Genomic DNA, 16395 nt, shown 5'->3' on the forward strand with positions numbered 1-16395 from the left:
GGGGCGGGCGTTGGATGAATAACATAGAAGGGCGGGAAATATTTTTATGTACATATTTTTATGTACTTTCTGTTTAAACCATATTTTGGATCTCTGTTTTGGATTTTTGGAGCTTTGAAACCTACGGGTGTAACCTTCTGTATTATTTTAAAAGTCCCTCGCAATCTTTGAGAATTATTTCCAGAGAAATTCACTCAAATCCAGGTGTTAAATGCATTTAAAAAGGGGGGGGTGTGAGTTAGACGGTGCATACCCAAATATGGAGATTTATTTCCTTGAAGGAACGAAGTAACATCCTGTAATGTATAAAACGACCTGTGTTCGGATATGATGATGTTCAGATCTTGCTCCTCCTTAGCTGACACCTAACGGTCTATCGAAACATTCTAAAGAAGTCTACACGTTCTATAAATATCTCCCGTGATATTGGTGGGCTGGCTACTAAAAGAAAAAAAGAATCGATTTCCAGTTTTTTAAGTAGCAATACCACTTTCCAATGCTCAAAGTAATGATAAATTAATCCTTACAAAGTATCAGTTAATTCGCCAAATCACATATTAAATGGGATTTCATCGGGGCAACTCTTGTGGGTCAGTGTCCGCCGCTGATAACACATTTTTTACTCGGTCATTTAAAAAAAAATCTATTTAAATCGGGTTCGTATTTTTCGTTAAAAGCTCCTCAAAAACGTCCTGAGTGCTGGGGCACTCTTAATTGTTAATAGGTTGCTCGTATTAGAGAGCAGCCATTAAACTGAGATTCTTCTCTCAACAAAAGTTAAGTGGAAACAAATTGGTAACAAATCAGCTGGACTTAACCTTCCACGTAAATATCTCTCGGGCTGAGAGGTCGAATCCCTTTCTTGCTGGTTCTTTGGGGGGGGGCGGGAGGGGACGGAAATTGTTTAGATTTCAAGCACGTCTCCGTTAAGTCTATTTATTTCAATGGGCCTACTCTGAGCAAATCTTACTGGACTGCCGCCCACCCTTCTCGGGAATGAAAGCGAGAGGGCTCGATGGCTTAGCCAACTCTGAGACAAGCAAGTGCAAATTCACGAATCCAAAAATAATAATTATTCGGAGTCCATTAAGACTCGAGATTCCGCCCCCCACTTCCTCGTCCTCCTTTCCTCCCCCGTTTTTCTTGCCACACGCAACTACAGAAAGGGCAAATCTGAAAATATTCGAGCCATGGAAGGTGTTAATAAAACGTGTCACTTCGCTCTCCAAGTCTGTGTGTGGTGGTGGAGATTGGGGTGTGTGCGGGCGTGTGTTTTAAGAAAACAAAGCTCTTTGCTTATCTCGAGAGACAGAAAGAAAGAAGAACGTTGCACACTCAGCTTTCTTTAAAAAAACGATATAATACTGCGTTTCACAGGGAGATATGTGAACCTTCCTGGTGTGAACCAAAACATCAGACAAACTCTTACGGAACGTAGTAGTCAGGCAAAGAAGCCTTGATGTTGCAGATTGTGTTCATAACGGAACCGGTTGTGAACCTGCAACACAAAGGATTAATTCCAGGGTTGAGGGAAGTACCATGGGCCAAGCTAGAGAGTTTCCAATTCCTGAGCTCACCTTGACCAATTCAACTCCACATCCATATATTGGGTAGAAGAGGGCTACCTGGCCGGCTCGTAATGCGTGCAGGAGACACCCTGAAGTTCTTTTCGTAGTCTCAAGGCATATTGAAATGGGAACTGATCATTAGCGTTAAAAGAATCTGAGTCTTCAAACCAGCAGAGGTTAAGCTCTTCCCCTAGTTTTGTGTATTCAGAAAGTTTGCGCATCCAGGCTGCAATACAACATTTGCTTGGGAGTAAGTCCCATTGAGTATAGCAGGGCTTACTTCCAAGACCAAGGAAAGGGTCAGTGGCAAAGCATCTGCTTTGCATGCAGAAAGTCCCAGATTCAATCCCGGGCATCTCCAGGTAGGGATGGGAGAGACCCTTGTCTGAAACCCTGAATAGTCGCTGCCAGTCAGTGTAGACAATACTGAGCTAGATGGACCAATGGTCTGGCTCATTGTAAGGCAGCTCCCAAGTTCCTAAGCATGTGCAGTATTGCCCTGTGCTTTTCAGCTTCCTCTGGATCTTGGCAGGATGCAGTTACAACAACATGTTTATTGCAGAGACTAACAAACTAGAGATTTTTAATTCTTATCTCGAAGCGTTTCTCCAGTTGCTCTGATCAAAATGATGCTGTTTCCAAGGTGGCAGTTAAAGAGCTTTGAGGCTGCAGCTCATCGATGCTGGTACTGCCCTCCAGGTTGAGCCCAGGTTAATGCGCCCAGAGTGTACAACCAGAAGCTCTCCCTTTTTGCTAACTTTGTTGGACCTTTTGGCACATCTACAGCAATTACTGTTCCATAATTAGTTACTTTTTTATACACACACAAACGCTGCACGCACACATTTACCTTTGATACTAGCTGATAATAGATAGATAGATGATAGACAGATAGATAGATAGATAGATGATAGATGATAGATGATGATAGATAGATAGATAGATAGATAGATGATAGATAGATAGATAGATAGATAGATGGATGGATAGATGATAGATCGATAGATAGATAGATAGATAGATAGATAGATAGATATAGATATCTGCTTCCTCTTTCTATTATGATATTAGTAACCAGGGAAATACGTTTGTCCTAGGTGAGTCTGATTGTTTACAAATCTTGTCTCTTTCTCTTCAACTTTGGTATCTTCTGTTCTTTAGCGAGTCTTCCCCTCACAAATAATGCGGCCAGCTACATTCCTTTCTTCCTTGAACAAGTAACCAACAAAGGCATTTTTGTTCTATAAAAACCTCGACGTGAAAAAACCTGGACCATTAACGTGATGTCCTCCCCAATTCAAATCATTCCACAGGTCTGGGTACAAACCTGTTCCCAGGTTTGGGGAAAGCAAAAGGCCCGCAATTTATTTCGCCTTGAAGTTATTTAAAACATGACAGCCAGGAGCCAAAGCGAAGCCCCTTTGCATCCCGATCCCATTGTTTTCAATGGGGACTCGAACACCTGCGCCGCTCACTTCCTATTGAAGCCAATGGGGCTTAAAGCTGCGATCCTATATTCACCTCCTAGGGAGATTCAAGTCCCTTTTAACACACTGATATTTACTTCTGAGGAGACACGGTTAGGATCGCGCTGTAAAACATGCGGAACGTGGTCTAGACCGTGCCCTGCGAGTGTGGGGTGTGTGCGCGCGTGCTTGCGTGTGTGTGTGTGAAGTAAGGGGACGAAGAAAACCACACCGTTTAGGAGCAAAATATTGACAGATCTCTCATTTTAGAAACTGCAATTATATTAATGACTGGAGAGTTTCGTTCTTTTCAAGGGGAAAGGGAAGTTACTCTCTCGGTTTTCAGTCAAATGACAGGATTCTTCCATGTTTACCTTTATCCTGAAGTGGGGCGAGGTGGGGGCGAGGTAGAGAGACAAGCAAACCCGTGATATGAAACTGCTTCCCATAATCTCCCTCTTTCTCCTTGAATATTTTCTCGTTCTTTTTTTTCTTCCAAAAAGCTGAATTTATAATTTTATAGTTTTGGGTTGTTGTTGTTAGCAACCTCAAAGGCAGGTTCTACCAACCTTCTAGTTTCTCTGAGGAGGGCTTAATTTGTGCCAAACCTCTCCAAAGTTGATATCCAGAACGCTCGGGGCAATTCTTCCAGAAGCATGGGGTGAAATAATAGCAATCAAGAAAGGGGTCTCTGGCATGATAAAAGTCTGTAGTTTTATCAGGACACGTTACTTGTTGTTTACTGTTGCAACAATTGCTTTCTCAAAATTTATCTTCTGTACCATGAAAAATAGATAAGTATTTTTTTTTAAGAAAGGGGTCTCTGAGTCTTGTGCAGAGTGTCTTCATAGAAAAACAGGAAGTTGCCTTTCTCTAACTCAGTAGTGTCTACACACTGGTTGGCAGGGGCTCTCTAGAGTCTTTTCCAGCGCTACCTGGAGATGCCAAGGATTGAACCCAGGGACCTTCTGCATGCAAACCAGATGCGCCGCAACTGAACTTCGGCTTCTTCTCCTCACCAGGTTGACTTCATCCTGTCTCTAAGATGAAGGAGACGGACTTCTCAGACCAGCTGAATGGCTTCCAAGTGGACACCTCTCTTAAAAATGAGTAGGGTTGCAACTGAACTAAAGGCATTTTTGACAGTGAATCATATAACTTTTAGTCGATTAATCGATAAAGTGAATGGCTAAAGCAATATTTCCGAAGCACCCTTCTCTTTTTAGGTGATGCACATATCTGGCGTATCTGGCAAATTCTCAAAAGAGGCATTGCCTCTTAGGGGAGAGGAAGGTGGGAATGTCTCCATTTAGATAGGGCTTGCCACCTTTAGTTCAGTTTTTTTATTTTTATTTAAAACAATATTTTTCTTTAAACGAACAAAAAAGTAATGCTCCAGTAACTGAGAACACGTTTTTAGTGGATTCTGCTTGGGACAACATTAGAGAACATACTATCTACTGCTGAAATGTTTAATCGATTAAACTAGCTGATTAATCGATTGAACATTGCAGCTATGGACGTTAAGGACTCATGTTATTTGTTGTGGTCTTAAGAAGAAAGATAAATTGGGAAATACACGTGGGGGAGACAAGGAGAGAGGCCGAGAGAGAACCTAGGTACAGGTATATTATCCAGTTCTGGGAATCCTGAATGAAACAGACAAGAAACCTTTTCCAGCTGAAGCTTATTTTTCTTGCATTCTGGATATTCTTATGCAAAGGGAAAAAATACCTCTACATGTTAGAGGTGAAATATTATCTGACAGATGGGAGTGCTGAGCCTTCTGAAAACTAATATCTCCGGTCTGGAGAGTCCCTCGCTGGCGAGGAGGAATTTAAACAGCTCTCACCCACAACCTAGTTAAGCCCAAACATGTGAATTCACACAACCCTATTGCACTGACGCGTCGTTAAATCTATGAGACTTCACATTCGGGTGCTACACGCATTCTGCTGACAACACGCAGCAGTGGTTTCATTTACTTCAGAACCATCTTTTGCCACAAAATCAGGGCTTTCCCTTGAATTCGTAGTCACTCCACTATCACCCTTGGTTCTACAGTCACAATCATCACAAAGGCGGCTTAGAGCTCGCGCTTTCTCCGTATATACCAAGGGAAGCTAAGAGGCAGACAGGCTGTCAAAAGACAACTTCCAATGGTGGCAGATCTTGGTTAAACTACTTGCGTGTTCCCTTGGTTTAAGCTCAGCGGGGATGTTCTGGAGAAAAGGGAGTAAGACATACTGTGAGGACTCTCTGGTTAGGGGCACTTGCACGTTCCGGACAGAGCCTAGCACACGCTGGAACCAAAATAAATATGGATGAGGAGGAGGGCGGCGGCAGTATGTTGCGCTCAGGATTAAATAGCGCGGGCAAAGAGGCGCGCTGGAGACGACAGACTTGGTGAAAAGCCCATTAAGATCTGCACCGATTAAGCGGTGAACGCTTGCAGATCCATTTCTGAATTTCCCCCCAGAAACAGAATACGAAATGACAGGAAAGGCAAAACTAGCTTTTAAGAAAAGGGGGGAAATCCACTTCTGTTTCCCATTTCTCCCACCCCACCTCAGTTCCTCCCTCTTCCCCCCTAAAGCAAACGAGAAGAGCTTTGTCAGTGCTTAAAGGAGCCATTCCAAAACCAATTAGAACCCCTTCGTCTCGTTTGTATGTATTGTTAAGGCATCTGGGGAGAGCGCGCGTCAGATCTGCCGCCCAACCATTGAGAACGCTGAAAAGGAGACTCGGACGAGGTTGGAAAACAAATACACGCGGCCAGTTATGAAGCCCAAGCCGGAGAGCCTGGCGGCGGCGGCAGAAATAGTAGAAGTTGGGGCGGGTGGGGGAAGTGTCAGAAGGCGGATTTCAGACAGCGGAACCGCGGGATTCCTGTCCTGAAACCCATCCCGGGGAATAATAGGCAAAATGCTAATTTCATTGATGCTTCTGCTGTGAAGAACGCCAGCAGTTACGCATAGAGCCTCTGCTGGCTTATTTACTTACGCGCAGCGCAGTTCTGTACAGGGCTACTCTGGAGTAAGCCCCCATGGATTACTTGATTCCCAAGTAAGTATGTGTAAGGGTCTTGCCTACTTTCTATCTTAAGAAAATAATGATAATATCCTGGCTTTCGTTACAATATCCGGAAGGTTTAAATGTATAATCCGCAAGTGTATAATCCCCTTTCGGGAAACGAGTTGAGAACAGAGGAAACGGCCTTCTTTCGAGCTGAATGACGGATCCTCCGTCTAGCACAGAGCACTGACTGGCAGCAGAGATTCAAAAGGGTGGGAGGGTTGAATTTCTGAATAGAAAGCGTGTATTTTACCTCTGAGCTGTTTCTCCCACAGCTCTGTGGTAGGAAAACGAGACACAATGGATAGAGAGCGCCCAATTTCATCGTCTGCAGAATTAGGGAACAGCCACAAACACCGTTGCGTTTCTCAGGGGTCGTACAACAACGCACAGATCTCTCCTGCGTGGAGTTGCTTTCTTTCTGGTTGGTTTGCTGTTGTTTGCGGAGTTCAGCATAGCCTCAAAGCCTGCGCTTATTTCCATCATCATAGACAGAAGACCCACACGACACATTTAATGCACCTCCAAAGCTCATTTAAAACACATTGTCCCCCCCCCCGGGCAAATCATGGGAACTATAGACTGATAAGGATGATCATTGGGACTATAGCTCTGGGAGGGGGAAACTATAGTTTCCAGGATTATTTTGGGGAAGTAATGTGCTTTAAATGTTCGTTGGGTTTTATGGTAAGGATATTCCAAAGAGATAAATTTAAGCTTACGCGTTTACGGCTCTGGACGAGAGTATACTCAAGATTACTTAGTGCACGTTAGTTACTAAAAAAGGAGAAGATTACTGTATTCCCGTGCTCATAGTGGTTAAATTGCATATTTCCCTGTCTTTTATTCAGTGGGCTCCTATGGGTGAAGCGTGGTGTAGTGGTTAGCGTGTCGGACTAGGACCTGGGAGACCAGGGTTCAGATCCCCACTCAGGCATGAAGTTACTGCGTGATTTTGGGCCATTCATTCACTTTCAGTCTAACCTACCTCACAGCATAGGAACCAACTCCTAGGGGCCATGGGGTAACGGGTCCTCCACAAAGTTGATGGGCATTCCCATTCAAATATTGTGTGTCATGTGATCGATTATGCGCTTACCTGGGCCCCCCACAATTTCTTATTCAAGTTGGCACCCCTGCCTCACAGGGTTGTTGGGAGGATAAAATGAGGAGGCGGAGGAGGAGAACTAGCTTCTCTCTCTCTCTCTCTCTCTCTCTCTCTCTCTCTCTCTCTCTCTCTCAGCACTGGCTCATGCTAGGAAACGAGGGAGTAGCAATTATTCCACAGCGATGACCTCGCGGAATGTAGAGACTTCATTCACAGATGCTCCAGAATCGCCCTGGTTGAAGGCTGCGTGGCTTCTCCAGAGCAAGTGGATTCAAAACCGTCCAGCTTCACATTTAACACTCTTTGACTAAACAGCCCAGCAAAGCCCAAGGGGGGAGAGAGAGGTCGCCTATTCAAGAGCTGTCAGCAAGAGATTAAAAGCCCCAGGATGGCGTTGAACCCGAGGCTTGAGTCAAGTGGTGGAAGGAGGGGCGTGCGGGGAGGGGGAGACTCTCAGCAATTCGGGCGGGGGTGGGAGGAGACTTAAGAGAAGGGGAGACAGGCGTGTTTCAGAAAGAGGATCTTTACATCGGCCTGTCAGTATCCCCTGAGCGTAACCCAAAAGCGCAGATCCACATCGCACACATCGCACATTTAAAGCGCATCCAATGCACCTCGAAACAACATTACTTCGCCCCAGGGAATTATGGGAAGCATAGTTTGTTAAGGGGGCTGGAAATTGTAGCTCTGTGAGGGGGTAACTAAAGTTCAGGTGCTTTAAAGGTGCGCTGGATGTGCTTTAAAGGTACGGTGTGGAGACCTTCCTGTTCAGACAGGTCTTTGAAAGCGAAGGTGCAGACGATGCTTGATCCGTGGGCTGCTGTCAGGGCAAACAGTTTTTAAACTTCTGGCTCTAAATGTGTCCTGGTGTATTTTAATTATTGTTTTTAATTATTTTGCTTTGATTAGTTTGTTTTGTACAGTATACTGTTGCTTTTGAATGTTGTAAGCCGCCTTGAATCCCAGCTTGGGAGAAAGGCAAGCTATAATACATAAAAATAAATAAATAAGGTTTCTTGATACACACTCCATGGTCACAGCGACACACATTACATATATCCTGTATATGCAGATTCATATGTGTCTATACCATCATAGCTCCACCCACCCACAATAAAATGACACAGAAAGAGAGTTATGTATACATACTGTATTAAATACACATAATCTAGTTGTGGAACTGTTCTCATGCACACACACATACCAGGAGGACAGACAAAAGACAATGCTTCTGTACACAGTGCACAGTTAGTTTATGGAACTCCCTGCCTCAAGATGTCGCGATGTCCCATTTTCCCGTCGTCTTGAAAGCGGGATTAGACAGTGCAATGCCGAGGTAGGTGGGCCTCTGAGCTGAAACAGCCGGTTATGTTCTTGCACTTCACACGTCCTATTCTAGATGCATACTGCTCTTGTTTTTCCAGCCATCCAGTGATTAATAGATGACCAGAGGCCTTCTTGCCCTCTCTCCTAAAACATAAAGCTGGAAGGGTGGTGATGGCTGCCCAGTGGGACGCTTCTCTGCTCATGCTCAGAGGACGTCTCGTCTCCATCATGTGAGCAAAACCCGGACATTAAAAGAGATTCCGGAGAGAAGCTCTTTGGGCCAAATGTAGTTTTGCTCAGATCCATTGACTGAGGACTCTCACCTGTCCTCCCCGCCCCCACTCCATCCTAAATATATGCACTAAGTATCTCACACTTTACATGTGAATTCTTGGGGAGCCCAGATTTTTTAGGGAAAGGGGGAAACTCTGCCAAAACCCACTACGAGACCTAGAATTGTAGTGCAAACGTTGAGTGGCGATCCACAGTTCGGTTCCCTTCCTCTTTATAATCCCAAGCCTCCTTCCTTCCCAATTTGCCAATTTATATGCTGTTCGATTCCCAACTTCCTCTGTCCATCCATCGCTCCCTCCATCTATCTCTGTACTCCGCGCAATCACGAAGCCAAGCGGCGAAATGGTCTCTTTCTCTCTCTCTTCACTTGACTAGCTTGGTAGGTGGCCCTGTATATTTGGGTTAATGTCGTGTTTATGTTAATGAAAAAGGGGGGGATAAGATTACAAACAGACCACGGCATGCCCTGATTTCTGTCGCTGCTGGGTTCGTCTAAACTGTATATTTCCAGACTAATCAGTTTCGGAGAGCGAAAATGACTGCTGCCTCGAAGACCTCTCTCGCCGCCGCCCCGCACCCCCCCCCAAAAACCGACATTTTCAATTAAAAAAACAACCAAGGGAATATTGATTGTGTTTCCTCTGGAGATAGTGTATATCTAATCTGTTGCTACAAAGAGGAAGAGACGCACAGGGATTTTTGGACTGTTTGATTTGTTGCTTTTTTCCTCTTTCAGAAGAGAGAGAAGGCAGAAGCGGCTTGAGGATCGCAGTAAGGATGCCTGGATGAGACCATTGAGCTGAATCACACATCCTTTTGCCCTTTACACTACAATTCGATGCACACTTTTGTAGGAGTAGGTCCGGATTGTGCTATTAAAGACACACTCATGTCACTTGAGAAATTAAGCACGTGTCTGTCTCCCACTAAAAACAGTGAGACCTCGATGTGTTTAACTTCGTCTATAGTTGGAAATGGCTCCTGATAGTTCTGTTAGACATTATTATTATTATTATTATTATTATTATTATTATTATTAATAACCATGATATTACACCCACTAAAATTAATGTACCTAAGTTGGCCATGTCCATTAAACCCAATGGGTCTACTCTGAGTAGGATTAGGATCTGCTACCACTTATTAAGATAATTACTATTATTATTACTATTTCATCTCCAAGACTCCTCTATATTCAAATTTTATATATCACGTTTCCCGCCCGCCCCCATCCTTTCCACGCTGGCCCTTCAAATAAGTCGAAGCTGTCGATCATTTCAAGGCTTTCTTTTATCATTTAAAGAAAGTAGTGGCAACGTTTCCCTGAGGGGCGGGCGGGCTGTGGAGGACATTTATTGAAACTTCAGGATCCGGGGAAAGTCTTGGGGCACAAGCAACGGGGGTTTCCCCTGCCTCCCCCCACGCTAAGATGCGACTGGTTTTGGTGTGATCACTGGTGAGAACGCAAACATCTGAAACAATCCCGCGTCCGTATAGGGTACCGCTTCCAAATACAGTTGTATCCGTTTTCCCTAAGCCTCTTTAGATGTGCATCTTTAAGTACCAAAAATAGCACTGCGTTCTGTATTGTACAGCTTGGATTCTTGAACGAGTGAGAGGTGTATCAGTGTCTTTTGAGTGATTAAGGGGGAAAATGGGCAGGACCTCCCCCCGCACAATGTAAATCCCCATTTACAAAGCCAAGACAACCACAAACGTTATTAAGGCAATTAAAAGATTTATGGCTGTGAATGAGAGAACATATGTAAAATCCAATGCTTTCTGCGCAGAGTAGACCCATAGAAAATAATGGGCAAGCCTAACTTAGGTCCACTCATCTCAACGGCTCTGCTCTGAATAGAAATTTGTTCAATACAACAGTTAGAGCGTTCTAAGGCAACATAGAAATATAATATTGGTTGATTCGTTTTCAGTGGGTTTTTATACACTTTAAAAAAGTATTTCAAAGAGAAAGACCCTTTTAGGACAGAGAGGGGAGGGTATGACTATTTTTAATAAAGGATCAGTACTGGCATAGAAACAAAGCAATTAGTATTTACCAGAAAGCCACCTATACATCCCTGTTCCATTTTTCTTTCTTTTTTCTTGTTAAAAAAATATTGACTTTAAAATATATTCCCCTGGAAAAGTCTTACCCATTTCATTTCAAAGTAATTTTATAAACAGCAAACGAATTGTTATTGCGTAACGATATATTCATTTTCAATCCATTATGATGTATAAACAATCATTTGGTATGAGTCACAGATCAGGCATGGGAAGAAACTCAGTAATAGGCGCGCGGGGGGGGGGGAGCCACATACATGATCTCAGTCTTCCTTACAACCACCCTGTAAGGTAGGTCAGTATTATTATGTCCATGTTGAAGAGGGAGCGCTGAGAGCGTGGCTGAGGCTGCAATCCTATGCTCTCTTTTCTAAGAATAATCTCCACTGAATTCAAGCAAACAAGCATAGGACTGGGTTATTAGTGAGGTCTGAGGTGAGGCTAGATTTGCCCAAGAAGCAGAAAGACGCCCGAATTCCTTCCCAAACAAGACACGGAGCTCTTATTTGGTGTATTCAATGGGGCTCACTTTCTAAAACACCTGCAATCCTATACTTATTTACCTGAGAGTAGATTTTACTTCTGAGCAGACATGTACAGGATTGCAACTGTTCACTGTATTTAGGATTACAGCGTAACAGAGTGATCCTGCCAGTGCCTAAACAGAAGTAAGTCCCATTCACTTAAATAGGATTTGCTCCCCGGTAAGTGGGTAAAAGGGTTACTGTTTTTCACAGTAAATTGGATTTCAACAAAAACGGTGGGCTTCTGAATCTTTTTTTTAATAAAAAAACTATTTTAAATAAAAACATTTTATAACCTATACTCTTCCGCATTCCAGATGTAGGGATATCAATTTAAATAAATAAGCAATTCTAATCCTGGAGAAGAATGAAAAGTATTTTGTTTCGCTTTAACATAAGTGAAATGTATTGGTGGAGAGAGATATGGATAATAAAAAAAGGATGAGCGGACTTCAAGCTTGCGGGTTCTACTTTGGGTCCGAGCCAATATTAGTTTACTCGGAGTAGACCCCTTGAGATTAATAGACTAATTTAGGTCCATTCATTGGATTTGGAATTAAGTGCCAAATAGTGGTTTAGAAAGAAGGGCGGGCATATAGTTAGAACGAGAGAACCCGGGCACCTCTGAGTCAGCGAAGAGACTTGTGGGATTTTAAAGATTCCACATTTTATTATGGCTTAGGTAGACTGAAGTCCATTTCAACAGAGGCAAGATCACTTCTGAATACATCTTAGCTCAGGAATTTGTGTCCAGGACCAGACTCAAGCCCACAGACCTTTCCCTCCGAAATCCATTCCTCGTTCCTCATCTCCAGCTTTCTTCGTTTCAGCAGATACATTAGGGGGTGGGGAGTTGCTGTGGTTAAACAACTGGGAGTCCAAAATCTTTGGTGACCTCCTGCAAATAGCACAGATACCTACAAGTAGATCCCGCTGTATCACCTTCTGCTCCTGCCCTTGTTCGTATTGAAGAAGACTAACGCAATATCCTCCTGCGGGGATTGCGCGGGTTGGGCTGCGCTCTTCAATGGAAATTGCGCAGGAGAACGACCCGCTGGATTGTGCCTTCAACGCTCTTCCTCGAAGCAGTCTTTTACATCCCCCGATTGCAGAACCGGGATGGTATTTCTCCTTAGAGAGGGGCGGCTTTGGAAGTCCCATTGCAGTGAAACGGAAAATTGCTGCGCCAGAACGCAGCTCCATAGAAGAAGCTACCGCCGGGATCGTGCCCGTACTAGAGTCTCCCAGATCGCTTTGCATTTGCATCCCTTAATTCTCGATAACAGGAGTTTTATTTAGAGCGCAACACCGTTTTCTGGGTGCTTCCAAGGTGTCCCTGGTGCCCAGTGAAATTATTTTAATTTCTAGAAAGGGATGGCGAGATGTTAAGTCAACATTCGGGATTTTGAGGCAAACCAGTCAAGTTCTCGCTTTGTCCCATCTAGAATCATCACCATCATCACCATCATCATCTTGCCTGCCCTGCACCATGAGGTCCCCTGGCAGGTTACAACGATGTAAAATACAGAATTGAAATCAGTTAAAACAAACTACAGTCGAGAGATTAGGATGGGTCCTAAATAGATGTTTCAGATGTTTCCCTAAAGTAAAACAAACAAACAAACAAACAAACAAACAAACAAATTAGCTAGTGTAGCTAGTGAAAAGAAAAACCCTGGCACTCCTCAATTATGTGCCCCTTGGTTAATTTAGAGCTCTCTATGGGGTGGTGTGTGTGTGTGTGTGTGTGTGTGTGTGTGTGTGTGTGTTCTATCAGTACAGAACATCTGGTAAGAAATATGTTCAGGAAAGATAGGTGCAATTCACACACACACACACACACACGCGCGCTCTCACACACACACACACCCCAATAAAATTCATTACACGACATCCCAATCTCTGAACAGTAAAAGATTCCAGAGGTGCCAAGAGTGTTGCCTAGAGGTTTGGTTTCCTGGCAATGAAGGTAGGAGGAGACTGTGGTGTCTTTAGGGTGTATGGTTTTATTTGCACAGGATGGAGGGACTCACAGCATCAACACCCCAATAGATCTTTCTTCTCCACTAGTCGCATCTTTGGATCCAGCACAGAGCAAATATATGTCTCTCTGATGTGCAAATGGTGAGTGTGTTTTGGGGGTGGGGCATGGGCGTAGCCAGGATTGATGTTTGGAGGGGGGCAGAATCAATGTTAGGGAGGGCAGAACTGAGCTATCTGCAATGTGATTGGTCAGTTAGTTAAGTATATATATTTATTTACTTGATGGGGGGCAGCTGCCCCTGCCCCTCCCTCGCTACGCCCATGGGGTGGGGGCTTCTTTCTACCTTTAAGAAATGGCATGCTCTTGTTACAAAAGAGGATTATACAGAATGGAGGAGCAGAGGTCTTCTAATGCCTAGTCAGCCATGCTAATCAAAGATGTCCCATTTACTTGAAGGTGCCAGAGGAGGAGGTGGAGCAGTGGGAAAGACCCACTGACAACATGACCTGCAACTAATGGCAAAAGCAGAATTAGTTGGCTCTGCCTGTCATTGTCTCTAGCTCCACTTTCTGCTGGTCTCCCTGTCTTCTGCCATCGCAGTCCTAAGGGGCACCAGCCACCATTAATGGCACACACACATGTCTTCACCCCCTAAAAACTCAAAGGATGCTCTGGTCTCCAGAGATGAAAGCGACATGGCACGACCCATCAGCTGACAACTGTGGCCCACACAGCCTTGCTGCGGCTGATTCATCTCACCATTTGTCTGTCAGCACTTGGCTAATCCTTAAATAGCCTTCAGCAGGTGCTTCATGCTTCCGCCACCTCCTCCTGCCTCCCTCCTCTCCCCCACTTCTTTGCTCCCCTCTGCTTTTATCTGCTCTTTTAGATGGTGGTGACATTTTCTCCAGTTCGTCCAATTCCTGCCTGTTTTCCCTGGGGTGGTGGGTGAGGGTGGAGGGGCAGCCAAGATATTGTTTAATCCAGATTGAGCTGAGTTCATAAAACCAGAGCCAGAAGGGACCTTCCAAGGTCATCTAATACAACCCGCTGCTTTAGTTTAGTCTTACATGGTCTACATTTCTTGGTTTTGTCTCACTACAGAAGAGAGGCTGCTTCTGGAAATCTCAACGGGCATGTATTTCCACCTGCCTTCCCCACCCCGTTGTCTGAGATCCTTATAAGGAGGAGAGCTGTATTTGGGACAATGAAATGATTGCTACAGGGGAAAGACTGCTGGAACCATCAAGGGCAGGCTGTAGAATGGCAGAAGAGGTGGGATGGTGGAGTTTGCAGTCAATACACTGCTTATCTTTGGAGCAGCAATGATTCATGCATAGGAAAGGGACCCCTTCCAATCTACTCAGATTGGGTATTGAACTGTGGGGTTATGTGGGGCTTGGAGGACAGCCAATCTTTACCTCCCCAGGTGAGGGATGGGGAAGGGATTGAGGAAGGAGACCTGGGTGAGAGCTGGGCTCCCATACAGCAAGTTAATTTGGTGGGCATATGTGGAATGTCCTTTGGAAACAGTGACTCCACCAATTTTGGATGCTACCACTTTATTTCCTTTGTGGATATTATTCTCGCAATTAGAATCATAGAATTGTAGAGTTGGGAGGGACCAAAGGAGTCATCTAGTCCAACCCCTTGCAATGCAGGAATCATTTGAACCCATGACCCTGAAATTAGGAGCCTCATGCTCTGTTTAGCTTTATGTTAGCTTATTTATATTGCTCTTGTATGGATTTATATTCAATATTTGTTTACATTATGATTGTTTCTAATTGTTTTTACTTTTTTAAACTTGTTATATTTATTTGTTTTTGTTTATCTGGTATGTTGTGAACCACTTTGAGCACTATTGTAGCAGCATACAAATAAATAAATGGATAATGATTATGATGACTTTTTAAAAGCAAAATGTGAATAATCACAGCCCCAGGATGTGTGCTGAACCTACAAAAGTAGGGGTAAAATGCTCAAGCTGCCTGAACAGTTACAACTAATCTGTGTTAGGCAACCTTGAGTTTGCACTCTTGCTTAGCAACATAAGGAAGGAATGTCTTTGGTGGATCAGGCTGAGTTTGGAATAGATTAGCATCCTTCAGTGGATTCACAGAAACCAGCAAGCCCACAGGAAGATCAGTGTTAGCCCTTCTCTCCACACCTGAATTTGTCTGTCTAGGGCACATGCTAGTGGTGGGCAGGGATGGAAGCAAAAGTGGGAGGAGCAAGAAATGAAAATTTTATCTTTGTGCAGGATTGTTTCTACACGTATCCACACACTGCTCCCAGCTTCCATCCAGACAAGCAAGAGGCACAATCAGAGTTCAAGGACAGATTCCAGCCAGGAAAAAAACACTTGGAGTGCGATGCAGGGTCAGTGAGGGCCTGGGGAGAGTTCTGAGGGCCAGCTAGAGAGGCCTGGAGGGCCACACACATATCTCTATCTAGGGAAGGAAGAGGCATTCTTACTGTTCAGTGACACATTCCAGACAGGCAGAAACACTCAAGGAGGGTGCAGAGCAGGGCTGGTGAAGGGTGTGGCCTTGGAAGAAGGGTGTGTGGCCTGATCAGATAGTCAGGGGGCAAATAGAGAGGTCTGGGAGTCATATTTAGCCCCTGGTCTGTGCCCCTCAGCTGTGTACTAGAGAGCAATGTGAATTTATACTTTGAAACAAGTAAGGACTGATCTTCTCAGATACATTTCAGGAACAGTAAAGTAGCTGTTTCTCATCAGAGCTCATAATGTTACCCTTTATGCTTTCCAAGAATATTTGATATATAAGCAGAGAGATAATTGATATTTATTTGCACTTAGACTGCGATGCACACTTTCCTGGACATAAATCCCATTGAACTTAATCACACTTATTTCTGAGAAGACATGCATTGGGCTGCAATATTTGCATTGCAATCTTAAAACAATTACACAAACATGAAAACCAAACTCATAAAATGCAAGTTTCCTTTACTCATA

At 44.1% G+C, this 16395-nt stretch overlaps 1 long non-coding RNA gene across 1 annotated transcript in view; it reads left to right on the forward strand.

The window, feature by feature from the left end:
* Positions 1 to 15277, forward strand: part of LOC310768385 — a 28355-nt gene extending 13078 nt beyond the window's left edge. Inside the window, exons 2-3 of the long non-coding RNA XR_014551297.1 lie at positions 9574 to 9772; positions 14517 to 15277. This is a non-coding gene — a long non-coding RNA (uncharacterized lncRNA). The remainder of the gene's footprint in view (positions 1 to 9573; positions 9773 to 14516) is intronic.
* The last annotated feature ends 1118 nt before the right edge of the window (positions 15278 to 16395 follow it).

This window comes from Podarcis filfolensis (genome assembly GCF_964270895.1).
Source record: "Podarcis filfolensis genome assembly, chromosome: 8".
NCBI lineage: Eukaryota > Metazoa > Chordata > Lepidosauria > Squamata > Lacertidae > Podarcis > Podarcis filfolensis.